A 26,557-nucleotide genomic window follows, 5' to 3' on the forward strand; every position below is an offset into this window, starting at 1 on the left:
ACTCCTTAATATATTATCTTTTTGGTTATTACTATTAGAAACTGTCTATCTGGATTCTATAAGGTCACTGTTGGGTGTTTAGATGTATTTTATGTCAGCATTTCTAGTAATACTCTATTAGAATCAAGTGCTGTGCTCTAATACCAAGACTATTCTTTTTCTATAAATTTAAAGTAGCAAAGTTTATATCACAGAATGTACGTGAATTATTTTTTTAGCTTGATTATTTTTTTAAACTTAAAAACAGTAAATGGAACCTTCACTGATAATTAGTAGTCTAATCTTGCAGGAAAGTTAATAGAACCACTGATTCCTTTTCCTTGAGCATTAATGTTTTCACTGAGTAAAGAAATGAGTAAGATTCCCCTGGAATAGAAATTATAAGTGAAACTTTAATTCTAATGTATACAGTGGTGATGAGACTGTTAATAAGTCCAAATTTCATGGAAGGTTGTCAATATTTATCAGAGGTTAAATGTCCCTAACCCTTGACCCATCAATGACATTTCATCAATGACATTTCTAGGAATTTACTTTACATTTTACTTCCAAAACGTGTGCAAAGTTATATGTACAAGGATGTCTGTTACTGCAGAGTTGGTTATGATTAAAAAAAACAAAAACAAAAAACCTGAAAATGTGGGATGACGATGGCATAATCATTCACCGTAACTATTGAAGAATGGCATCATTCTGTTTATACTGATTTAGAATATAATGTCCATTACATAATTATTAATTTAAAAACTAAGGTATAGAGCAGAATATACAATATAATATGAGGTTTTCTTTAAAAAAAGTGTGAACAAGAATGTTTCTGTTTCTATATGCTGAGAAAAGGTATGAAAGGAAACCACAGAAACTGTGAATAAATTTATTTCTGGGGAATGGTATGTAAATATGAGTATGGTTTTTATAATAATACATTTTTAGAACTCAAGAATGTAGTATAAAATGTAAGAGCTGTAACTCTTAGTCACAGAATATTTTAGTACTATCAGATAATGCTAATATTATTTGTGTGTAATGGATGGAGCACTGGATTTAGAGTTAGAGGTCCTAGATTCATATTCTGGAACTACCACCCAACTTGTGACAAAACTTTGAAGAAAGCCGGTCTTTAGGAGCTAATTTTCTCATTCTTTAATGAAATCCAAGTAAAGTGCTTAGCATCTAGTGAGTTCCCAATATTATTCATGGTTATAATGCTACTGAAATCTTCCTTGATTGACATGATGTCAAACTGGAAAAAATACCAGAAAGACAAGAAATAGGAGAAAGCTGTAGTGATAAAAACATCCAGGCAGATGTATTCACAGTATTTGATTGAACTGTTGAACTTCTTGCTCAAGTGTTCTGAATTATTTTGGCATTGTGTGGATGTAGAAAATAGTGGTAAATCAGTGTCTTTACATAGGCCACTCAGCTGCTTATCACTCTTACCCTTAATTTCAGAGATACTACATGTGGTACTTCCTGAACATTACTTTGCTTTAAAATACGTGTGTTTTGGGCTAAGTGCTGAGTACAGTGTTCCATATTTGGCAGAGTCAATCAAAAATCTGGTTTACCCCTAAGTGTCCATCAATGGATGAATGGATAAACATAATATGGCATATTCTTACAATAGAATATTATTCACTCTTTAAAAGGAAGAAAATTCTGACATGCTATAACATGGATGAACCTTAAGGACATTATGCTAAGTGAAATAAGCCAGTCAAAAAAAGGCCAATGCTCTATGACGCCACTTACATGAGATTCTACAATTTTCACTTGAAGTGACAGAAAGTAGAATGGTGGTTACCAGGGGCTGGGGAGGGGAAATGAGAAGTTATTTCTTAATTGGGATAGAGTTTCAGTTTTATAAGACAAAAAGAGCTATGGAGATGGATGGTAGTGATGGTTGCATAGCATTATGAAGGTATTTAATACCAGTGAACTGTACACTTAAAAATGGCTAGGAGGGTGAATTATATGTTACGTGTACTTTATCACAATAAAACAAAACTGAAAAAATTTCACAATATAAATTATTGGGGTAATGGGATTATCTAAGGTTCAAGTCTTTATAAATATTTACAATGTTAATAACTTATTATTTTTACTTGATTTTTCATATTGTAAGTCTAAGGAAACCTTAATTTAAAAAACTGATATGGGGCTTCCCTGGTGGCTCAGTGGTTGAGAGTCCGCCTGCCGATGCAGGGTACACGGGTTCATGCCCCAGTCCGGGAAGATCCCACATGCCGCCGAGCAGCTGGGCCCGTGAGCCATGGCCGCTGAGCCTGCGCATCCGGAGCCTGTGCTCCGCAACGGGAGAGGCCACAACAGTGAGAGGCCCGCATAACGCAGCAAAAAAATTAAAAATTAAAAATTAAAAAAATTAAAAAAAAATAAAAATAAAAAACTGATATGCTGAAAGTTTAAGTTTCTAAAGTATGCCTAAGAATAAAGAGGCAGGCATCAGAAGACTTGGATTCCAGTCCTAATCATGCTATTTATTAACTCTGTGTCCTTGATAGATTTTCATCTGTGTAATGGAGGTATAATTTTAAGAGTTGTTCTGAGCATAAAATGAAACAATATATATGAAAGTGTATTGTAAACTAGAAGGCACTATACATAAAAGGGGCTATGTAATCTTTTTGCGATCTAGACCTTCTTTGCACAGTATGTTTTATCAGATGACGTTAAAGCTCATCATACCAATTTTCTTAATGGAATTAGACAGTAATGGTGAAATGGAACACTTATTGTAAATCCAAGCTAACCACTAAGAAATCTTTTGGCCTAGCTAAACATGCAGACTTTTATAGTGCCTGTGGTAGCGTACGAGCTTATGACCTGAAGGCTGTTGAATTGCAAACAGGTTTTTATACATCAACAAAGACATTAATCCAAAAATCACATCACAATCCCGTGTTCTTAATGAGATGACTAGCTGCATAACTGTCACCCTCCCTCTGTTCCAAGGCTTAGACCTGGAGGGAAAGCCTTAATCCTTGAGCTGACATAATTCAGAAGGGTTCTGATGAGCCTCAAACAATTAGTTCCATGAATAAATTGCATACCAGAGTGACTTCCATTTTGCATTTCCAAACTTTCTGTTCCTGGATTGAATGGTATGTTTTCTAATCAGCTGGTTCCTTTAATGATCAATTTCAGGCACAAACAGTAATACTTATAAAAAGCAGGAAAGTACAGGTGAGACCTAGCAAGGTTTGAAAAAATGAGTCTTGGGGGCTTCCCTGGTGGCACAGTGGTTGAGAGTCCGCCTGCCGATGCGGGGGACACGGGTTCTTGCCCCGGTACGGGAGGATCCCGCATGCCGCGGAGCAGCTGGGCCCGTGGGCCATGGCCACTGGGCCTGCGCTTCAGGAGCCTGTGCTCCGCAACAGGAGAGCCTGCAACTGTGAGAGGCCCGCATACCGCAAAAAAAAAAAAAAAAATAGTCTTGACCTTTTATATTGGGAATTAAAATTATTTTGAAGGTTACAGCCCAGCTGAAGTTGAGGATTTTTACCCCCTTCACAAACAATAGTAGATACAGTTTTTAGAAGTAGGAGAATACCTTTCCTTATGCTTTGGGAAGAAATAGAATTTTTTGCAAAATAATTCCAGGATTTGGTATAGAAAGTGAAAAATGCACTTTGTGGTTTAGGGTGTTAATTTGTTCTGACCAAGAGCTAACAGAGGCAGTGGGAAATGGACAAATCAGATTTTTCATCCAGTCAACACTGAATAGATTCACAAAAGCATTGAATTTAAAACAACTGGCATAAATTTAAAATCCAACCCTCCAACCCCTCCCAAGTGAAACTTGATGAAGTTACTTTATAGCTCACCTTCCTCAGAGGTACCCTCATCATGTATCTAGAACAAATGGAGAACTCTTTCTTTTTGATTGGTTTTCTTCAGCTTCCAAAAGGACTGTTTGGACAGTGGCGATACTAATGGGAAGATAGAATTATAATTAGATTATTTTGGTTCTTTCCAGACCCATGTCTTTATGAGAAAGTCGTTTGGATTCCTGTGGTCAGTGTTATAAGGAAACACTAGGTTATTAACAGTGGTTAACCGGTTATTTCCAATGATGTCCTCAAGAGTTTCTTTGGTTGCAAAATCCTTTGATGCCTTTGTTGATAAGAGGTAGACTTATAAGGGGTGAGGGTAGACACTCAGTGACACAGACTCTTAAGAGATCTGTGATACTTGCATATTCTTCCCTTATACCCCTAGCTCTCCCCTTCACTACCCCATCCCACCCAACACTTTTCTAATTGGTCATTATGTGACAACTAACTTTTCTCTGTGTATTACATTGTTGTTATGTATCCAAAAATAATTGCCAGTAATTTTCCCTAATAGCTTGTTCTGGAAACTTCTCCTTCCTTTGAAAAGATGTGGGAAAGCATTTTTACTTAAACAAGAGGTGTCTTTGTTTTTTGCCGCTAGATCTCTTTATCTCTCTACTCACAGGTGAAAGAAAGATGTCTTCAACTTGGAATGTATTCTTTGTAACGTGGGTTGAACTTTGTACATAAACATGTCAAAAGAGATTAAATGTTTTGCTTGGTTAACAGGCAATATACTATAACGAATGTTTCTACCATCTTAGAAATGGTGATTTTTGTGGTGTCTGTGTATGATGTTACTTTTCCAATAGTTATTTTTAAATCATGGACTATTACCAAGTACATTCTTGGGGCATACTAATGGGACATGCTTAAAGCATTTAGAATATTTACTTCGAAGAGAAAAGATGTATACTAAAAACTGAGTATGGTGGATATTACAACACATGGTATAAATATTGAGAAATGCTTGTGACTCACACGTGAAATGAAAACAACCAGGAAGGGATCAGTGACATGCCTGAAGGATTTGGCTGTAAAGTCTGATGGATATAGTGAATTGGAGGAGCACAAGGGTTTGTAAACTAGGTAATGACAGACTTTCTAGATGCAACTTTTAAGATATCATCAAGTATATTCTCTAGAAAGATCTGTGTAGGTCTAGCATGGGAACTCTTTAGAATTTTATAAATCAGCTTTTATGAGATATTTAAGTGCAGGGAATGACCTTTCATGGTGAAAAATTTAGTTCTATTTTGCTCTTACTAGTTAATTTAAATTGCTTTTTAAATAAACTTATATAGAAATATGAAAATTAAAGGGACTATATTTTGCTTTATAAAGGACTTTAATTTTGTCTTTTGGCTTTTGTTCCCTTTAATTCCACAACATTATTAAAAATACCTACCTTTGGGTTTGGGCATTTCCTAATGATTTTACCTGTATTCTTCCCATTGAGAACCAAAACATCTTGATTTTGGATTATTTTGGTTTTTCAGACATATACTTGAGTTAATGGTGCCTAACCCCTTCTTGCTAATTTGAACCTCAGTGTGACTTTTTGATCCTAAGATTTAAGAAAATGATCCAATAAGGAGAATTTTTTAAACAATTAAATTCTTATGCTATGATTATCATATTATAGAAGCACCCCTATATGCTTCATGTGTGTCAGCATATTCCAAGATGACTCTTTTGTCCCCATTTATCCCAGATGTCCTAGCAGAAGGCAGAAATGGCAAGCTTGGTAGCCCCCCCTGCAGGAATTATATTTTGACTAGGGTGAGGGGTGGGGGAGTTGCTGATGTGGATAGCAAGTAGATCTCACCTCCCCACTAAGAAAATTGTCCTATACGCCCAATGAATCTTCTTACTTTGGGTTGGTAGGATTGGAAGAAGAACATAGAGGAATCTATTTCTAGGGATTCTTTATTTTTATCTTCATTTCTTTAGTGAGGACCAATGTGCTAGTTCACTGGTACTCAAATATGACTATTCTTTGAAGTCATCTAGGAAGCTTAAAAAAATACTAATGTTTGGGTCTCACCCCCAAGATTCTGATTTAAATGGAATGGGATGCAGCCTGGGATTTTTAAAAACTCCTCATATGATTCTGTTTTTCAGTAAAGTTTTAAAATCACTGCTACTATTCAGTACAACAAAACTAGACAAAGCAATTTTTAAAATATATCTTTCACAGTTGTGAGTAGTTTAAGTTCAGAGAGGGCAGGAAGCTTGTACTCCACTGTGCCTCAAACATGTAAACTGGTAACTAGTGCAGGGTAGGCACTCAGAGAATACTTTTTGCTGAATGAAAGAATATGCTTAAGAATTAGTGTAATTTATTTAAAGAACAAACCATTCAAGCATCAATTCTTTGAAATAATCTGAACTATAAGAACTTGTGATAAGTTAGTGATGAAACATGGATCCTTTGTGTGTGTGAGTGTGAAAGAAAAACTGAAACTAGACATTTATTTTTTTTAATATATATAAAAATCCCTGCATGAATATAAAGTGCAAATATGTTCTTATCATTCCCCTTAAGCCTATTTGCACTTGAGATAACCCGCTGGGGCAAAATGATTATCCCACTAAGCTAACTCCTACCATGTGAAACATTTCCTTGGTTTAGTTGTTTTCTCCTTTATCTCTTGAAAAAGATTTTTTTCTGCTTGCTGTATTCATGTATTTTGCTTCTCGTGTGTGTGTGTGTGTGTGTGCATGTGCATGTGTGTGTTTTAATAAAGGCTGTGCTCTGTCTCCTTTCTTCAGGAAACACCTTTTTTTCTGTGTGTCAGTTTTTGTCATTTCCACTTTAATGTGAACTAAGAAGTCATCCTTTTCCTGTGAAAAGGAAATTTCCCAGCTGTTTATAAATTGTGGAGCCTGTGGTGGCAGAGGGCAAAATCTCAGAAAGAGTTCCTTCTCTCCATTCCACATGTTTTTTTTTTTATTGCTTTTTCCATACAGCTGATCTTTTCATTTCTAATGTGTACCATCTAATTGACAAGATGGTGACTTCCTGTTTGACTTCCTGTTTGAGAGTGAGCTCTGTTTTTGTGTGTCAGACCCATGGTGATAACACTTTTTAAGGATTGTGGCAACACTGGTGTGCTCTCTTATTGATTTAAAAGGTAAGCTGGGAAAATCAAGCAATTAAAAGGGGTATTCTTTTGAAAGTAATTCTATAGTGTTTTCTTGGTTAAAATGCTCACCGCTTCCTCCCTTCTCTAAGCACACCCATTTGAGCATATCCCTATTTCCTTAGTTTTGAGCCTCTCTTATTTATATACGCAGAATTACCATTTGGAATATGATCTCCTGTTGATTCACCTGAGCACCTCTAATCAGCATCCAAGTATCCAGCTAACTGACTTTTTCAGTATCAACCCCATTCTAAAGTGCAGCTATGTATAAAATAGATATCTAATGAGAACATACTGTATAGCACAGGGAACTCTACTTAATGCACTGTGGTGACCTGAATGGGAAGGAAGTCCAAAAGGGAGGGGATATATGTATATGTATGGCTAATTCATTTTGCTGTACAGTAGAAACTAACACAACATTGTAAAGCAACTATACTCCAATAAAAATTAATTTAAAAAAAATAAAGTGGAGCTCTAGGAAGGATCTGCTGTACTACTGCTAAATCATCATTGGTCCCAGATATACCGTTGCTTTTGCTCATGCTGCTGCTAGTGCCTAGAACACTCTCTCACTGCTTCTTTGCTTGGCTAACTCTTATCCTTTAAAATTATAATTTATAAATCAAATATATATAATTTATAAGTCTCATAAAAATTTTATATATTATCATCACATGTTAGCTCCACTATGAAATGCTCCCTTTCCACCTCTGTTGCACTGGACCTGGGTTAGGTGTCTTGTTTGTGAGCTTACATAGTGTCCTGCAAAGGATATGAAAGGAAATTCTATTTTTTTTTAGTTATATTTTGATGCCCTGGAAACAGCTTTCAGAACTGGGAAACTAAAGATCATTCATACAAATATGAATTTCTGAAGAGCCAAGGCTGGTTTGGTCATTCTTACTACAACCTCTTTCCTCAGAAGAGTACAACCAACATAGGTTTTCTATTTGGGGACATCATGGTTAAAGGTTATTCTTGTGGACTCTCAAAAATACTTGTCATCCACGGAGTGAGAGGGCGGCATGGACATATATACACTACCAAGCGTGAGGTAGATAGCTGGTGGGAAGCAACCGCATGGCGCAGGGAGATCAGCTCCGTGCTTTGTGACCGCCTGGAGGGGTGGGATAGGGAGGGTGGGAGGGAGACGCAAAAGGGAGGGGATATGGAAACATATGTATATGTATGACTGATTAAATTTGTTAAAAAAATAAAAATAAAAAAAAAATACTTGTCATCCATAGACTACTGACACTTCATCAAGGCTATTTGAATGGGTGTGTTCACCACAGGCCTGGTCAAAGGGTGAGTGTGTGCTGAATATGTGAAGGGAAGGGAATAGAATTGGGGCTTGGGAACATTTATACTTTTTAGATTGCTACTTCCTGTTCAGCTAAGGAGAGTCCTATAACTCTGCTGTTAGCTAAGGAGATAGTCCCGTAAGCTTGACAGATCACAGCTGTATCCTGTACTTTGTGTGAAAATACATTTGCTTTTCCTCCTGTTCATTTTTCTAATTTCCTAATATATTAAAGTTTATTCCAGTGTTGCATGGAGCAAGGGGTTGGATATATGCCCAGATTAGAATGTGAACATTAGTAAAATACTGGGTTAGAGGCAGAGAGTGAATTAAATATGGAATATGTGTGCTGCAAAGACTGAATGACAAGGAGAAACCCCTTCTGAATAAATTTTTTAAAGAAGATCCCAAGAACATTTAGAAGTTTTCATGCTATAATTGAAGCAGTTCTATTTCTTTTATAAACCAGACAATTCCTTTACAAAGAACTAAATACTTGCTCTGCATTGTAACTATTCTACCACTTTATTCTCTCTTAAAGCTTCAGAACAACCTCAGGATATTACACCTTTCATCTTACCATCCTAAAAATCTTTGATTGCCACTGGAACAATACTAATTACCCAGAGCTCCTTCCTTCTTTGGGATTTATATTCTAATGTCTGTTACACTGATAAGTTGCTCTCAACAGTGCAAATTCATTTTTTGACATTAAACAGATAGCTTGGAAATGTTTTTCAGTATCTCATCTCAGTTGGGATGGAATGGTTCATTGATGATTCAGCAGAATGACAATCAACAAGTTCCATTGGAAAGAGGATTCCAATTTGAACATTCTTTCCTTAATGGCAACTTTAACTTTTATGATAAGAGTGGAAAGAGCACTGGCCTGAAGTCAGGAGATGAGTACTCTGTGTGACCTTAGGTAGCAGCCTCAAGGACCTGAATTCTCACAGGTGAAAAGAGAGAATTGGACTAGATGACCTTAAAGGTCCCTTCAGCTGTATTTTACATTTTTGGAGCATGAGTTCTCCGCTAGCACAAAATGCAGCTCTCTCTCTCATTATGTTAATGGCTATTTCTCCAAACACCCACTATATCATATGAAAGATGAAGAGAAGGTAAGCCAGTTGAGCTTTTTGATTTAGAAGGAAGAAGCCACAGTGTTCCAGATGGTTAGGCCCATCTAGCAGAGCCACAAACTCCAGCCAAAGTAGGCACAGGTAAGGCTGATGGCCTCCTGACAGTGTAGGTAGTGGACTGGTGGTAGGGGCTAATGGATTGACTTATTCAGTGACACTCACTTTTATTGGAGTAGGACATTGCAGAAAAGGATTGTCTTCTCTTTCTCTTACTGCTAGTTGGCCTTGGGGAAGTCTAAGTGAAAGAATTGACTGGAGTTAAACCTTCCTTTGGGAACACAGAATGAGAGCATCTTCAAGAAGTATTTTTATAAGGAGTGAAGCAAATTGGTGCTATACTTCACACAGAGTAAACTTACTGTAGTGCACATAGTTGCTGTAATACACAGATGAAATCCAGGTGCTTGTAGAGAAATAAGGAATATCCATTTGTATGGAGATCTACCATAGCAAATAGACTGGATTAATGAAGGATTAGCTGTTTGCTTTTTTAAAATATATATATTTATTTATTTTATTGAGGTATAATTGACATACAACAGTATGTTAGTTTTAGGTGTACAGCATAATGATTCAATATTTGTATATGCTTTTTTTGCTACAGAGAGGAGGCTTTTCTCTCTTTTAAATTGTTTTAATTTTTTCAGGTATAAGTTAAACATAACAGAAAAATGCACAAATCATAAGGTACTACAGCTTGGTGAATATACATAGAGTGAACACTGTGTAACCTCACCTAGATCAAGAAACGGAACACCAGGAACACCCTGATATGCCTTCTCAGGCGTTTCCTCCTCCCTGCAAGGTAGCTATAATCCTGACGTACCATAGCTTAGCATTGCTTGCTTCTGAGTTTTGTATAAATGGAATCACCCACTGTCTACTCTTTTGTATCTGGCTTCTTTTGCTCAACATTTTTTTCCCCATGTTGCTGCATGTAACAATAGTTCATTCTCATTGTGTGTATTTCATTACATGAACATACAATAATCTACCCATTTTGTCGATGGCCATTCAGATTGCTTCCAGTTTTTAGCTATTAAAAACAATTCTGCCATGAACATTGTTTTGTTGTTTTTGGTGTTCATATGTACGTTTTTCTGTTGAATCTGTTCCTGGGAGAGGAGTGGCTGGATTACAGGGCAGGTGTGTGTCCAGCTTTTGTAGATAATGCCAGACAATTTTCTAAAATATCTGTACTAATTGCACAAGGACTTGTAGTGTTCAGGAGTCCCAGATGCTCCACATCCTTGCCAATACTTGATATTAACAGCCTATTGTGTTTGTTTTCATTTTTACCTTATTGGTAGATAGCAGTATCTCATTATGATTCTAATTTGTATTTCTCTGATGACTAATGATGTTGGCACTTCTTTATGTATTTATTGGTCATTTAGATACTCTCTTTTGTGAAGTGCCTGTTCAGATCTTTTACTAATAGGCAGAATTAGGGTGTCATGTTTTATTAGTACTGATTTTAGTGGTTTTGAAAATATTCTAGACAAAGGTAATAGCCCTCTCTCCCCTTCTGACCAATATAAGGATCTTAAAACAGTTTAACTCTTATTCTCCATTCCAATCTTATGTGATGGGGTTTTAGTTCTTTCTTGTTTTTAACCCCCTACATTTGTTGTTGGAATTGTTTTATATAACATTTTTGAAATTACTCACTTGTTTACCAATTTCTTCCCTCACTCCTTCCATCTCAGCTCTTCCTTCCAGTTTTAATTTCTTTCTGAAATTAATCCTTTGAAAGTTCCTTTAATGAGCTTATCGAACACTTTAGTGAGACAGTGTTTTATTTTACTTACGTCATAGTTTTGTTCGATATGCAGTTCTAGACTGACAGTTATCTTCTCTCAGCTCTTTGTAAATATTATTTCTGTCTCATGACATATATTTATTTTTTCTTTTGACGTCTACTGCAAATCTAATTGTCAGTCCTTCAGATGATTTGTCTCTGGACAGCTGTGGAAAACTTCTAGGCATGATCTCCTCGAGCATGACCTCTGTCCTATTTCCTCTTCAGGAATTCCAGTACGTTGGACTTCTTTATTTTCTATGTCTCTTAGCCTCTCTTTTATATATTCCGTCTCTCTGTGCTTCAGTCTGGCTGGTTTTTTCTAATCTGTATTCCAGCTTATTCTCTTTCCACTTGGGTCTAGTCTACTGTTTATTCCATTCATTATGTTTTTTTCAATTATTCAGTAGTTTTTCAAATCTACTGGTCTTTATAACATCTTGTTTCTTTCTCATGCTTCTAATTCTATCTGTAAGGATTTTGAACATGGTAAAAATACTCATTTTACAGTCTATGTCTCAGTATTCTATTGTGTGCAGTTCTGGGCATGGGGGAGGTGTCAAATTCTATTCTGTTGTTTCTGCTGACTTTTGTTTAATGTGGTTTGTTTACACATGTGCTTTGTAATTCTGAATTTTGAATTTGGCAGGATTTTATCTGTGGGTATCCTTAGGTGGCCCACTTTTGAGAGCACCTTTCTCCAAATATATCTGTTTCCTTTTCGCCAGGTGTCTGGTGGGGGTGTAAGACCACTTCAGATTATTCTCTTGGCGTGGGGTTTTGTGGACCATGATGGTGTGTAAATTCAAATCCCGAGTTCTTAGGAGGATAGACCTGTTGTTACAGATTCTCAGGAGAGGTTTTTCTTTTCCCACTCAGTGCTCTGGAGAAGACAGATAAGGCTTTTTGGTGGTTGTGTGTGTGTGTGTGTGTGTTTTAAATTCCCTCTGTTTGTGGACAGATTTTTTTTTGGTCTACCTCTTAACTGAGGGTATTACCCTTCAGGATTCTGACTTTTGAGGGGAGGGTGGTGGCAGGGTGGTCTAATAACAACTCCCTACTTTCTGGAAAGAACTCTCTTTCTGTCTGCCCCTGTAAGTTGTGACTTGAAGAAAACCTGATTTCTAATTTAGCAGTTTTTTCTTCATAACACCATTTTCAGAAGACTAGGCAACTTCTACTTTTTCCTTTTAATCCAATTAACCCTGGTAAATTGATTGACTATGATTAGGAATTCTTTCATAAGTTTTAAGCTGTTTATATTGCTTTGTGATGTAATTAAATGTCTAGTTTTTTTGAAATTACTGAAATAAAAGAGTATTTCCATGAGTATTTCTTAATAGTGGTATGATCTATGTAATGACTTTATATTGAGAGAGGTTTGCTCCTTTGAGCCCTATCTACAAATTTTTGTTGTTAAACCAACGAGTCAGAATGCTAAAGCTGCAGCTGGTTGCTCTGTTCTGACTGTACTAAAAACACTGGTCTAGGTGCACTGATGGCTTAACTGGTTTATCAGGTACATCTTTTGTGTCATGACAAAGGCAAACACTTGACTATACCGTATCCCTTTTCCAGTTCCTGTAGGAAGGTATTCATTAATGCCTAGACGAATGAAGAGATGTGATTAATGTAGTAAATCATCTGCAAAAAGCTTGAACTATCTCTTATGGGGGGTTGTTTTCAGCTTTCATTTCTGAGAGTGTAGCAAATGTAATAAATAGCTGTTAAACTTTAAATTGAAGAAAGTAATTTGCTTCTGGTAGAAGGCCTATCCAAAATCCGTTCTGTAATTTCTAGCCACATGATTGAAAAATATAGTAGTAAATGTGTATTATCTTATTGCTTCCCACCTCCAGGTTTTTTTTTTTTTTAACTTAACAGCAACTCCAAAGGTACTGTTTGGACCTTCTTTTTCCCCTCCCTCTCCCCTTTTTATTTAAAACATCATGTCATTTATTATATTGGACCAGCAGGAATCAGTTTAAAGGACTCGAGAGCTGTTTTAGATTAATGGCTTGGCAACTTGGAAATAGCCCACTGGAGTCACAGTCCTGCTTATCTTGGAGTAAGTTCTTAAAACTCAGCCATTGAGAACTGTTTCTATAAGCTGCCAAATCAAAAGTTGGATCGAAGAAAAACTACACTGATCCACATCCCCCCCAAATTCTCGTCAGTATACTTTGCTGGCATCTTGTTGTTTGAAGGATGGTGTAGTCCACAGGATAAAAAGCTTTATCATGACAATCAATAAATGATATGGCCCTGGATTTACATGGACTTTATAGTGTTTTTCCTCAAAGGTCTCAATTTTTCATTTTCATATATAAGGTATTTACTTCTCTTTTTCGTTTAATAGTTTTTAAAATGATAGCCGTTTATTATATCCTAATTTTTTCTATATTAGAAAAACACCCCTTTTTCCCTCTCCCGCTTGTAGGATTGCTCAACCTTTCAGTTAAACAAAACCAAAATTGTTCACTCGCTCAGTGTTCCACCCCCTTGAAATAAGCCGCATAGCTCCGTGTGGGTGTGCCGGCCTCAGACTGCTGCTCAGATAGTTACATGATCCTCCTTATCTCTTGGCTCCCTAGTTGTCTCTTCATCTACTGTCTTAGCTCCTCCTTTTTCCTCTTCCACCCAGTTTTTATATTGCTCTAGTCACCTCCCTTCTCAAAGGCTCAAGAGCAGTTCTCATAAGGTTTTTTTTTCCCCTTTTCTCTAAATATTTTGAGGAAGTTACTTACACACTGTCCAAATATACATGTTTCATTGAGAAATTCCTACACTAGGATTAAACCTCTCAGTTCAAACATTTTGCAGGAGGTCTTTTTTTTCTTTTTTGTCAGAGCTTAGGTATTATATGTGTGAATTCATGAATATAAAATACAGATAGTGCTTGCTTTATGTAAAATATGTGCTCTAAAAAATTGGCTGTATCCTAATATAATATATTAGATGCAGGGGAGATTACTATTTAAAAGAACCTGGCAGAGGAATCTTTAGAATAAAGAAGTCACATAATATAAGTAATCCTACTTTAATTTTTCTGTTTTAGATTTTTTTCACTCGGGTGGTCATATAGTGTGCGTTGTAAATGATCTTCATAATACTCTCCATAAAAATGGGAGATTTGTTACTTATGTGTACTTTGATGTGGAAACATATCTTAAATTTTAACTTTACAGCATTTTCACATCAATAGTAACTTGATCAAAATGGGTGGTCTATTCTCAGCAGTTTAACATGGCATTCTTTTCACCTTTCATCAGATTAGCCAAATTTTCGAATCCACGAAAGTAATCTTTCTCGTATGTATCAACATCTTTCTGGGCCAGTGAACTTGAGCATTTAGGTGCCTTACAAACACAATGCTTGTGATCAGTTATGTTTTTCTTTTTTTTCCTAGCCCCTCCCATTGAATCAACCATGATTTATGCTTGATACCATTAAGGCTTTGAGCTCATAGGGTGTGGTATATCTGTGCCAGGTTGACCAAGTCTTTGTTTACTGACCTTTGTGTTAACCTAGGACATTCTTAAGCCTCCTTTCATGATGATACGTGGCAGATTGCAGTTGGACTGGCTTCAAGATAATTGGTCTTAATTATTTCTAAGTCATTGGTTAGTGTAGTGTAAGAACAAGCATTGTTCCAAGAAAGGATATAAATGGCTTTTGAGTTTCTTTTCTTAGCATGCAAATCAAAAGATTAGAGTGAAAGCAAAAGCACGTGGTACAAAACTGTATGGTTTGCTAATAGATTGTAGGGTTTCTCTAGCTTAAATTATACGAACCACTGTTAAGCTGTTAACTAGTGACAATTTTGATTTCCTTTTTGTATTAATGGATCTGTAATACTTTTATTTAAAGTTAAAACCATGTGTTAAAGGACAGGTTTATTAAGTATGCTGCTTTGCATACCTGTCTGCCCCCCACCCCTCATACCTACTCATCCTTTTAAGACCAGACTCCAGTGTAACTTCTCAGGAATCTTTCATATTGGCTCCTTTCTGAGTTTGTAATACATCTATAATAATACAGTGTCCTATATAAATTTTTAAGAAACTGTCTCTCCCTTCTTCCTCCCCGAACCCACTAAGTTGCTAGTATTTTAGAATCAGGGCTCATGTCTCATTCATGTCTTGCATTCTCCAACTGTACCACCTCCTCAGTTGTAGCACATGATAGGTGTTGAATGAGTTATTGTTCAAAGAATAAATGAATTTAAGCAGAAAAGTAGAGAAATTAGTTGATGAATTGACTAACCAACTTAGAATTTAAAGATAATTTTTTAAAATCTAAAATCAGAGTAGATTAAAATCAGTATAGTATAGATTTGGCACAGAACAAGTTGATATTCTCCAACTTTAGTAATATTTGGGGGCAGGAAGTATGATGCAGTAAACTGAAGTGTCTCCAGATGCAAAGAAGAGATGTGTTTATAGGCTACTTTTGTTTTTGTGTTTGTTTGTATTTTAATTAAACCTCCTATCATGCTGTCAGTTTGCCTGAGGAAATAGAAAGTGGGCAAATCTACCAACCATCCATGGATACTTTCACTGAGGCATTGAGGAATGGGAGTGAAGATGGGGAGAAAATTCCTAAACCTGTCTCTTGCCCTGTCTTGGAAAGAGCTTATGATAGGATTTGGTGACTCAAAGCTGTTTTAGTTTTAGAGGATGGTATGTGGTTCTTGTCATGGATGGGCAGCACGTGCTCTAGAGCAGCAGTCCCCAACCTTTTTGGCCCCAGGGGCTGGTTTCCTGGAAGACAGTTTTTCCACGGACCGTGGGGTTGGGGGAGGGGGATGATTCAGGCAGTAATGCCAGAGATGGGGAGCAGCAGATGAAGCTTTGCTCACTCGCCCACCGCTCACCCCCTGCTGTGAGGCCTGGTTCCTAACAGGCCACAGACGCTAGACCCCTGCTCCAGAGCTTGATCTTGGAGAAGTAGGATTGTTAGTCCTGTAAATCCTGTGATTTGTCAGCTTGGCCTCCTACCTATCTTATTAGCAGTCTTTGAAGCTAAGTACTTGAATCTGGAAGGAAGAGAATACTTAAATGCCCCAAGATTAAAAAAAAATTTGGTATGTCTTTTTTTACTGGGTAAGTCATTTGAAATATGACACATATTTTTCCAACTAAAGAGTTTTTTCCTCATATTTAGAAAAAGCAACAATTAAAAAATGGCTGCATAGTCCCATATCCTTAGATGGTGCAGATCAAAACAAAAGTAATACTTTTAACAAGAAATTGCATGTGTCATGAATATTTCATATGTTGCATGGCCATATTACATTTTATTTTTGCTTGTTTTCTGTTCTGTTTTTGGACTTCTTCTCAAAGCAAAAATTATTTGTGAATGCAGGTTTTTTAATAGCACGTAAATATTTATCCTTCACTTTTTTCTGTGGGTTTTTTTTTTTTTCTTTTCGTGTAGTCTTTGCCATCTTTTAAGAGGTGGTTAATGAAATGCATTGTTTTTGGAAGTATTATGCCATAGTTGAGTCAAAGTCACATTTTTTTCCACTTGGAGTTTGGCAACCTTCAGATACAATCTAAGCTCACTAGTTCGGTTGATTTTTGTTTTAAATTGGGATCATGCCTAATCTTTAGACCCAATGTTTTACTGAATTCAGCCTCACTCCATTAGACTTAACTCGCCAATCATTGTATGTTATGTTGAGTACATTTCTTTTTAATCCAGAAAAAAAGACCTGTTTTGAACATTAACGAAGTCTCAGTTATCCCCAACCTTTTCTATAATATGACTTTTTTATAATTGCTTCCTCTTTAAATCCTGTATTACCTCTTTTGACAGATAACCATCTATCAAATGTTAAATAGGCAAAGGACATTATTCATTTACCATCCATAATGTTTTTTGAACTTGCCCTGTGCTAGGTCCTGAGGGACCCTGCCTTGCAGGTTCTCACAGCACGTGTGAGAACTATATCCGTGAACAGCCAGTTGTGAGCCAGTGTAATGAGTGCTATGTTGGAGGTAAGCCAGAGGGCTGTGGGACTTGAGGCTTTAAACTTCAAGGTGGAGGCTTCTAGGAAGCTTTCCTTCATAAATCCATCTTTGCAAGGGAGGCAAAACCAGGGTATTCCTAAAGGAGAAACTACAGAATGTAGCCAGAGATGCCTGCAGACAAGAGACCATTTCATCAACTTGGTGAGGCTTTCATTATCTTCTGAAGCATGAACACCATGGTCAGCATTTTTATCAAGGAGTTATCCATGTTGTATTATCCCTTCTGAGAACAATTAGTTTTGGGGAAAACAACCATGCCGAGAGTAAGAGCTACTCTTTCGCACTCCTACGTGTTCTAGGTCCATCTCTGGCTTATGTTTCATAACTCTGGGCTGCAAACTGTTCTGTGAAGATGACTCCTACGTAGAAGTCACACACCTCTTATCACCTCAGCTTTGGTTTGCTTTTTGTCTAGGCCTTTTTTTCTGGCATTGACTTTTGCTCCCTCTGTTGAGTCTCTTGTACTATTTGGTTGCCCCTCAACTGTTTGGGTCTTCTTTAATGCAGAGCCTCCCCACGCGGTGTGTGAAATAGGCCTAGTATGCAAATGACTTGTAATGAAACATCACTACTCTGCTTTTTATCTCCATTGCCACTAGTTGTGTGACCTTATTTGGTTAACTTCCTTGAGTCTCAGTATTCTCATCTATAAAAGGAGCGTAATAGTACTGCCTGATAGGGTTGTCGTGGGTGGTGCATGGGATAAGTATATAAAGCACACAGCACACTGAATTATTCCAGTGGCATTTCAGCTGCTTAGTGGCAGTCACTTCTTTGAGAACACAAAAATTTACACACAGTTGGCTTTTAATCTTTTCTAAATTTCATGCCTTTTGATATGCCCTGTGATCATCTCCCTGCCCCCCCATTTTTCTGGCCACTTTGCTTTCCTTTTTTGGTGAGTGTTCAGACTTAGTTATTTTGCTACTTTGACCATAACCGAATACCGATTTACCCAGGCATATCCATTCAGCAGATACTTATGGATGGTTTCAATGTGCTAAGCTCTGTGCTAGGCTTTGGGATACAGAGGCGCTCCCGTTCAAGTAGGGGAAACAACATGGAAGCAGCCAGCTGGGATGAGGAGTTCTGTAATGCTGTTATTTAAAGCATTATGGAAACACAGATGAAGGAGCTTTAAATTTGTTCTGAGTAGATCAAGAAAGTACGTTAGATTTTAACTGGACCTTCTCATTTGGTGGCTAAAAAGATCAGTCCAGGCAAAGGGAGCTGTTTATACAAAGACAGGTAAGGATATAAGGTACATATGGTCACTGTAAAGTCAAAAGTCTCCAGTTCTGTCATAAAGGCAAACAGAAAATACCGTATGCTAACACATATATATGGAATTAAAAAAAAAATGTCATGAAGAACCTAGGGGTAAAACGGGAATAAAGACACAGACCTACTTGAGAATGGACTTGAGGATATGGGGAGGGGGAAGTGTAAGCTGTGACAAAGCGAAAGAGAGGCATGGACATGTATACACTACCAAACGTGAGGTAGATAGATAGTGGGAAGCAGCCGCAGAGCACGGGGAGATCAGCTCGGTGCTTTGTGACCGCCTGGAGGGGAGGGTGGGAGGGAGGGAGATGCATGAGGGAAGGGATGTGGGAACGGATGTATATGTATGACTGATTCACTTTGTTATAAAGCAGAAACTAATAAAAAAAAATTAAAAAAAAAGAAAAGGAGTAGCCTTTGTGTTTTTTTTAGATGTGAAAAACGGCTTGCCTCAGTGCTGTTATTTTCTTTGCATATATATGCAAAATGAGAGCAAATGTAGGGGTAGCACAAGGACTTAGAAGCAATATGTGAAAGTGCATATTCTTGAACTGTGCTTCGTACTGTCAATTTTCCCTCCACTTCCTGTGTTTCCTTCCTTTGATCACTTACAATATGCTGGGTACTTTACAAATGTTATCTCTTTTAATCCATAAAACTTTACGAATTAAGATTTTCCTTGTTTTGCAGTTGAGAAAACAGACTCAAAGGAGTTTAAAAAAAACAAAACCAAAAAACTTGTTTAAGATGTATAGCCTGTAAGTGGTTGAGCTCTCCCTCTGAACCAGCATTATCTCCAAAGTTTGTTCTCTTCACCCTAAAATGAAGTGTAGAGCTGCTGCCTAAGAGCCTTAGACTAGGCCCACCCAATAAATCGCTGAGTAGTTGGATGAGTGGTACAGGCAGCCAAAGCTTTCTAAGTTTTGTTTCCTTCACCTAAGAAATTGAGCAATTGGAGCAGGTGAGTCTACACTTCCTTCTAACTTGATGATTTCTTCTTTGGCTCCTTCCATCTGTTTGGTTCATATCTGATCATTTTGTTCAGCCAAGTATAAGTTACGTGATGTAGCGGAGAATGTTCTGATGCACAGGTTGCGAAGGCATGACTACTTGGAGTTGTTTAAAATCACTTTTAAAATCAAAATAGTGATTGCCTCTGGGAATGTGGGGGAAGGGGATTGTCTGGGAAGAGGCACGAGAGAACTTTTCTGGGGGGAAGGTAACGTTCTATATCTGGACAGGAGTTGGGGTTATACAAGTGTACACTTATATTTCTGTATTTCATTGTATGTATGTTTTACGTAAAAGAAAAAAGCGATAAGCAAATACTGAACTCTAGGTAATGATATGTATGCTGAAGTATTTGGGGGAAGTATACTAATGCTTGTAATTTACTTTAAATGCCTGAAAGGTGAGATAGATTAATGGATGGAAAGAGGAATGGGTAGTTGAAGAGATATGTGATAAAATAAGTATAGTACAGTGTTAATGATAGAATCTAGCTAGTGCATACATGGTGCTTACTGTAAAATTCTTTCAAATTTGCTGTATATGTAAAATTTTTAAGAATAAAATAGTAAATCCATATATATTAGTATCAAATATTATCATAATAAATTGTTGAGGGAAAAAAATCACTTTAAATATGAGCTGACAATTTCGTATCTCCAGCCTCCTCTCCTGAACGGTCTTTGTTAAGGCTACCCAAGGCTCTAGTTAGACTATCATGAGTTTAAGTGACCTGGTTTCAACAGCTCAGAGAGACCTTTTCTTTCCTCAGCCAACCTTGTAGGTGGGGAAGTTCCTTCCCTTAGACATTTCAAACTAGTCTGTGTCCCACAGAGCTGAAGTTTGCCAAGCAAAGCTCGTCTCTGTGGCTTTTGAGTCACTAATAGTTATACCATATTTCTATAAGTTAGTGTCACCAGAAGCCAAAGGTTAAACTCTTCTTCTCCTCCCCTTTCCTACCCCAGATATATCCTTGATCAGATGGTGTTTGTTAAGGAAAAAAACCCTTTTTTGGTTTTGTGCTTTGTTTTCAGTCTACCACTTGTTTGAGATGCCTTCTATTTCTTTAACAAATCACACTTCGTGCTTTCACAGCACTTTAGTTGGAGACAGCTTCTCATTGTGCTGGTTTGAGTTCTGGCACTTGAGAGCATCTTCATTCTGAAGATTACAGAATGTCTCTCTCATACTTGGAGCAGAGAGCTTTTCTTCTTTTCACTGGTTAAGCCCTATCCCCTAGTGGTGCCCAAATTGAGTGTGCCATCCAAGTTGTGCTTGAAAATATACTGGCATTAGGAGTACATGAACTCTTGTGCAGCAAAAGGGGAGAGAGGAGGTGCTTAGAACAATGAATTCAGTCCTGGGATACCTAGTTTCATATTTAAAAAAAACAGTAAAATAGCTTAAATATGTTTTGAATTATTTTCTTAAAATGTCATCTTTTTCTTTTCTCTAACTTTCATGACAATAATTAACCACAAGTCATTTTACATACTGAAAACACAAGTTATTTGACTCACTGTATATTTGAAAATACAGTGTTTTTTTCAAATACATATTTTTTCAAATACATATTTTTTCAAATACATATTTGAAAAAACAAAATGACATTTTACAAGACTTAAGTGAAACAGACATTTTGAGATAAAATTGGACTTGGAGTGCAGGGAGAGAAGGGGATAGACTACTTCTTGAGTTGCACATGAGTCTCTGGCACTCAGTAGAGAGTATTTTTATTTAAAACCCACAAAGCTGAATGGGAGAGGAAAGGAGAAATTTGATTCCTTGACTGTTACACTAGAAGATTGGATCTGTAAATTTACCTGAATCCCTGAAACGGGCAGGTATTTGTAAGTGCCAAATAATGTCTGAACTAACCAAGAAAAACTTGCTTTTCTGCATGACTGGTGAAAGCATTGGTTCCCAACAGCTTTCACGTTTATAAGGATTTTGTTTTGAGGACTAACTACACATTGGGCAAGCAGCTGTGTAGTCCAGAAAGTATTGGCTGGATTTAGTGTACTAGGGGCATGTGGATTCCAAGCAATGTCACACCTTGTCTATGCCAATAAATCAGAGTGTCTATTCTTGATACTAAATCTGATGTCATTGGCAGATTTTCCTCCTTATTGGTAGGGTGAATTCAGACAGGATAATTTTTTTGTGTGTATTTTCCTCTCTCTGTGATTGAGGTGTTTTTATGGTTTCTTTTTCTTTTCTTTCTTAGCTATGAAATAATACTGGCAAGTCCCAAGAAAACTAGATCTGGATTTCATTTTGTCTCTTCAACTCTGTGTGATCTTGTGCACATTCCTGACATGTTACAAACAGCTTGTGTCTCTGAATATGCAGTATCAATTTTCAGTGGTGAAAGCCCCAAAAGGAAACAGACTGATTCTTCCATGCACAAACAGCTGGGCAGTTGTGGATGGAATTAATTGCTGATATGTATTGGCTGTGTTTTTCTTCTCTTGTCATTTCCTTTGCAGCTGTGAAAGTGAAGTTTGACTTGAAAACAGACATTTCCAGCAGTGCAAATCCAGAAAGTATCAAGATGGGATTCTTCAAATGTAATATCCAACTGCTACCTTTGAGTTGTGCAGTTTGGGGGTTAGGTGGGGAAGAGCAAGGGATGGCAGCAGGCAATTCATAATTATATATATGGATGAAAAACATAATTATATCAGGCACTTGGACTATGAAAGGAGGATTTTGGAACGGGTTAACTTATCATGGCAAGAGTGACCTCATAATCCAACAACAGACGAAATCAGTCAGCACCTACCCGCAGGGTCCTGAAAGAGGGTGTTCTAGGCCATCTCTCAAAATATTGAAATATTCAATACTCCAGACTGATTTATTGTTCCAGTGTGAGGGAGTAGCAGTTGGAGAGGGTAATGTGACAACATGTATCATTAAAAATATTTTCCTGGTCTTCTCCCAAAGCTATTTCCATTGTTTGTTTTACATTCTATGTAAACGATTATATAGCTTATTTTTTACATGCTTGGGTATTCTACTGAGAAACCTATTTTTTTATTTCATGGGTTATAGGAGTTCAGTTAAAAGTAACTGTTGGTGCATCTCTGAACGTGCATACAGAAAGTAGTATTGATTAAAATCATTTTGAACAATAATCGGATGTTTAATAATAGTTTCAATAACTGAAATTTTACACGCTATTAAAGATTTTTAGACAGTACGTATACATCCTCCTGAATATCTTACTTGGAAATAAATCAGAAAAAAATTAAAAATCAAAATTTATGGAATTATTTGCAAAAGTGGATGATTGCAAATTTTTTAAAGCATAGTATTCATATTAATGATTTTCATCAAAATAATTTCCTCTTTTATGTGTTTATTTCAATATTAAAGCATCAGTCAAATCCCTTATTTTTGAAGGCAATTCTTGCTAATTAGTTGATAAGAAAATGCTTTTATTGTTTCTGTATTGCCAGGAGAACTAGAGCATTGGTAGAGAAGGATAGGTAATGCTTGATAATGTTCAGGTCCCCTGTCTTGGCCACCTAGGCCAAAGTCAAGTGCCAGATCAGTGTTGCTGACACCTTGAGATATGCAGAAGCTGCTGTTGCTAAACTTAGCAGTTGGCATGGTTGGACTTCCTTTACAGTAGTCCACTTCCACCTAACATTCTGTTGGCTGAGCTGCGTGATCTACCTTGCATTTTATCTTTACTTTCCTCACGAAAAAGAAATGTCTGTATTTCATTCCATGGCAGGAAAGCTGAACTTTCCCCCCATTTCTATGAAGAGGGTTTAACCCAATTAATTTTGACTCTGAGACACTGAAAAACGTTGTGGCAACATTAACGTGCCGTTTGCTCTCACTGAAGTCGGCCTGGGTGTGTTGTTTCCCCCAGAGTGGGCTCCACCCCTGCTCTAACCACACTGTGTGGATATCTCACTGTTTAAAACAAAGTTCATTTTTAGGGCAGCATTGCATCAGAATTGCCACACAAAACCCAGCTTAAGATATGTGCGGCAGCTTCCATTCTTTTTAATAAGTAAGTACAAAATTGTCTATTGTAATACCGATAGCTCACAGCTTAGGGGGAAGCATAGATAAGATAGGTGTTTAATTTTGTGCCAGCTGCTAGCAATGTGCAATATTCTTCTTGGGGAGGAGCTTGTGACTTTATCAGTCAATTAAATTTTTTCCTGTTAGTTTGCTTTTTACCCCCCTTGAACTGTTTACTGAATTGTTCTTAATTGTTTGGGGGATGACATTGACTGTTTAAGGAAAATACTGGTAGTCTCTCAAATGTGAGATACATTTGAGATACAAATGTATCTCTCATTTAAGATACAAATGCTTTAAAATATTGCACTGAATTTATTGGACTCATTAATAGCATAATCTGGCAATAGTGTATTTCGAGACATCGTGGCATGAACTCTGTGTGTAAGAGTGGGTTCATTGAATTAAAAAAAGGCAGCATCTAAAGAGCCTTTATTTCTGTCATAATGATGCTTTGTCCTCCTGCTGTTGGGTATTTGTCAGAGGAGTTGGGGAAGGCTGCAGCCCCAAGTTCTGCTCTGTGCCTTGTCTGTGACTCTGTGTTCTTTCTAGAGTTTGTGACGTGAACGGTAAGTTGAACTATAGGAGATTGATTGTTATTCAGTGAGGTCCACATTCAGCAATATTTCTTTGCAAATGGGGTCTAACCTTTCTTCTCGCATATTGGAGTTCTCTTTGTAGTTGGGTTTTAAATGCCTGCGAAGCATTTAATTATGCACTGATCAAAGTGGGCACGTTGGGAGAGAGGTTGTGCTTTGTGATGTCTGTACTGTTGTCTTCCTCTCTTGCGTGTTCATTGTGTCCCCTTGTGGTGCAAACACACCCATTCAGTACAAGCAAGTTGAATCATTTGCCTTAGTTGAAATCTAAAGCTGCGGGTTGAAAACGGCAGATTTCTGTAAAGCTTGCAGGGGTGGCATTGTGTCATCCTTTCTTGACTTAAACTTCCTAGCATTTCCTTGCTTCAGCTTCCTCTTGGCTGAATTACTACTCTTTGGTAGTAGTAGTAATGTGTTTAGCTATTTTCTAACATCACAAGGATACAAGAATAAAGTAAAAACCTATATAATAGAAAAAAGCACTAGCCTGGGAATTAAGAGGCTTTTACTTTGGACACTAGTTTCTTCACCTGTAAAAGTAGGAATTTGGGTTAGCTCTCTAAGACACTTTCCAGCTTAGAATACCCTAATTTTCTTGGTAAAAGACTCATGCCTATTCCAGAGATGCTAAAGGGAATGTATTAGATTTGAGAAAAAAATGTTTAGACGTTAACCCAGAATCATTCTTACAAATGACATGAAAACTAAAGCTTTGCTTCAAATAAATTGTGTATATCAGAAATTTTGGAAATTTACTGTTTAATATCTGAGCAGTAGAATTAGTATATATGTGATGTCCTCAACAAGAAAATAAATTTCCAGGGCTTCCCTGGTGGCGCAGTGGTTGAGAGTCCGCCTGCCGATGCAGGGGACACGGGTTCGTGCCCCGGTCCGGAAGATCCCACATGCCGCGGAGCGGCTGGGCCCGTGAGCCGTGGCTGCTGAGCCTGCATGTCTGGAGCCTGTGCTCCGCAATGGGAGAGGCCACAACAGTGAGAGGCCCGCGTACCGCACAAAAAAAAAGAAAATAAATTTTCAAGCAGGAACTAGGTGAACCTCTTGCCACAGGTGTTGTGTAGACATTTATTAAACATTTCCTATTATACTCAGTGTACAATTATTAGTTATATAGCCTTGGGTAAGTGGCTTTCAATCTTTTTTTTTTAATATATTTTGCATCACAACCCAATATATGTACCACATACACACCACTTAATCTCTAAAATAAATTTATCTTAACAGTGCAAAAAAAACACTGCTATATTTTCTGTTCTGATTTATTTTTTTTAAATGTGTTTCAATCCACTGAGCTAGATGACCTCTACTGTCCCTTTGAACTCTAGGAGAATATAGTTACTCCTAGACTTTTATAGTTGCTCCAGAGCAAAGCTGGCCAACTAGTTTGCTGTTAAATACTGAAATTAGAAGATTTTCTAGATAGATTTTTATTTGGAAATTTTGTAGAAAGTCAATAGCTAATATCTAATAATACTCTATCTTATTTTTTTCTTGTAATAATTATGTAATATAGACAAAATGGGGTGGGTTTTTTTTACTTAGCCCTATTATATGGCTGCCCCCAAACCCCCTCCTCTTTACTCCAGTACGCTATACAAATTTTATTTATGCACACTGTATTAGTGAAAACTAATATGACATGAAAAGGGTTAGGAAGTCTTTTCTAGAGAAATAAACTGTGTGTCACATAGATTAGATACAGAGTATCAAATTACCCTTGATAGACCCCATCTTTGTCCTCCTCAGAGTTTTCCCAGGGCTCTAGAGAAGTTCCCTTCTCTGCTTTAATGTACTTCTAAAAAGTATTAATTTTATAACTTAAAAAATGCACATGGTAAAAAGATGAAACAATATAAGGGGCATATGACAAAATGTCTCTTTCTTACCCTAATCTTTGAACGCTGTGCCCCAGTGGGGAGTTTCTTCTCTATTTTTCCGGAAAATTTCTGTGAATATGAGTGGACATCTTTTTTAAAAATCCAAATAAAATTATACTACACACACCATTATGTATCTGCCTCATTCTTTTTAATGGTTGTATGGTACTTCAGTGTATGGATGGATAGACTATAATTTATTTAATCATTCATCTTTTGATAGGTATCTGGATTATTTCCAAGTTGTTCCCTTTCTCCCCATCAGATATACTTAGGCTATTAGCCTTCCCTCCTACCTCCATTTTGGGACAGAACCCAGAACCTAGGTGCTACTGGAAAGGGGTGATAGTGCTGTGTGGAAGTGGAAAAACCCCTCACCAACTTCTCTTCCTCTGGCTAGAACACCAAAAGTAGGCCCCACTGTCCCAGCCATTCATGAG

The 26,557-nt window shown here is 37.2% G+C and overlaps 1 protein-coding gene across 3 annotated transcripts in view; it reads left to right on the top strand.

Annotated features, from left to right (window-relative positions):
* The window catches only part of ADD3 (adducin 3), a 125,090-nt gene that overhangs the window by 45,029 nt on the left and 53,504 nt on the right, over positions 1-26,557 (top strand). Inside the window, exon 1 of one of the 3 annotated variants that reach the window (XM_082631747.1) lies at positions 23,548-23,609. The exons of the other annotated variants lie outside the window; for them this stretch is intronic. The gene's annotated coding sequence lies outside the window, so the exon portion shown is untranslated. Of the gene's footprint in view, positions 1-23,547; positions 23,610-26,557 lie in introns of those variants that run through there. 3 annotated transcript variants of the gene reach the window in all.

This window comes from Mesoplodon mirus (genome assembly GCF_964341445.2).
Source record: "Mesoplodon mirus genome assembly, chromosome: 2".
Lineage (NCBI taxonomy): Eukaryota > Metazoa > Chordata > Mammalia > Artiodactyla > Ziphiidae > Mesoplodon > Mesoplodon mirus.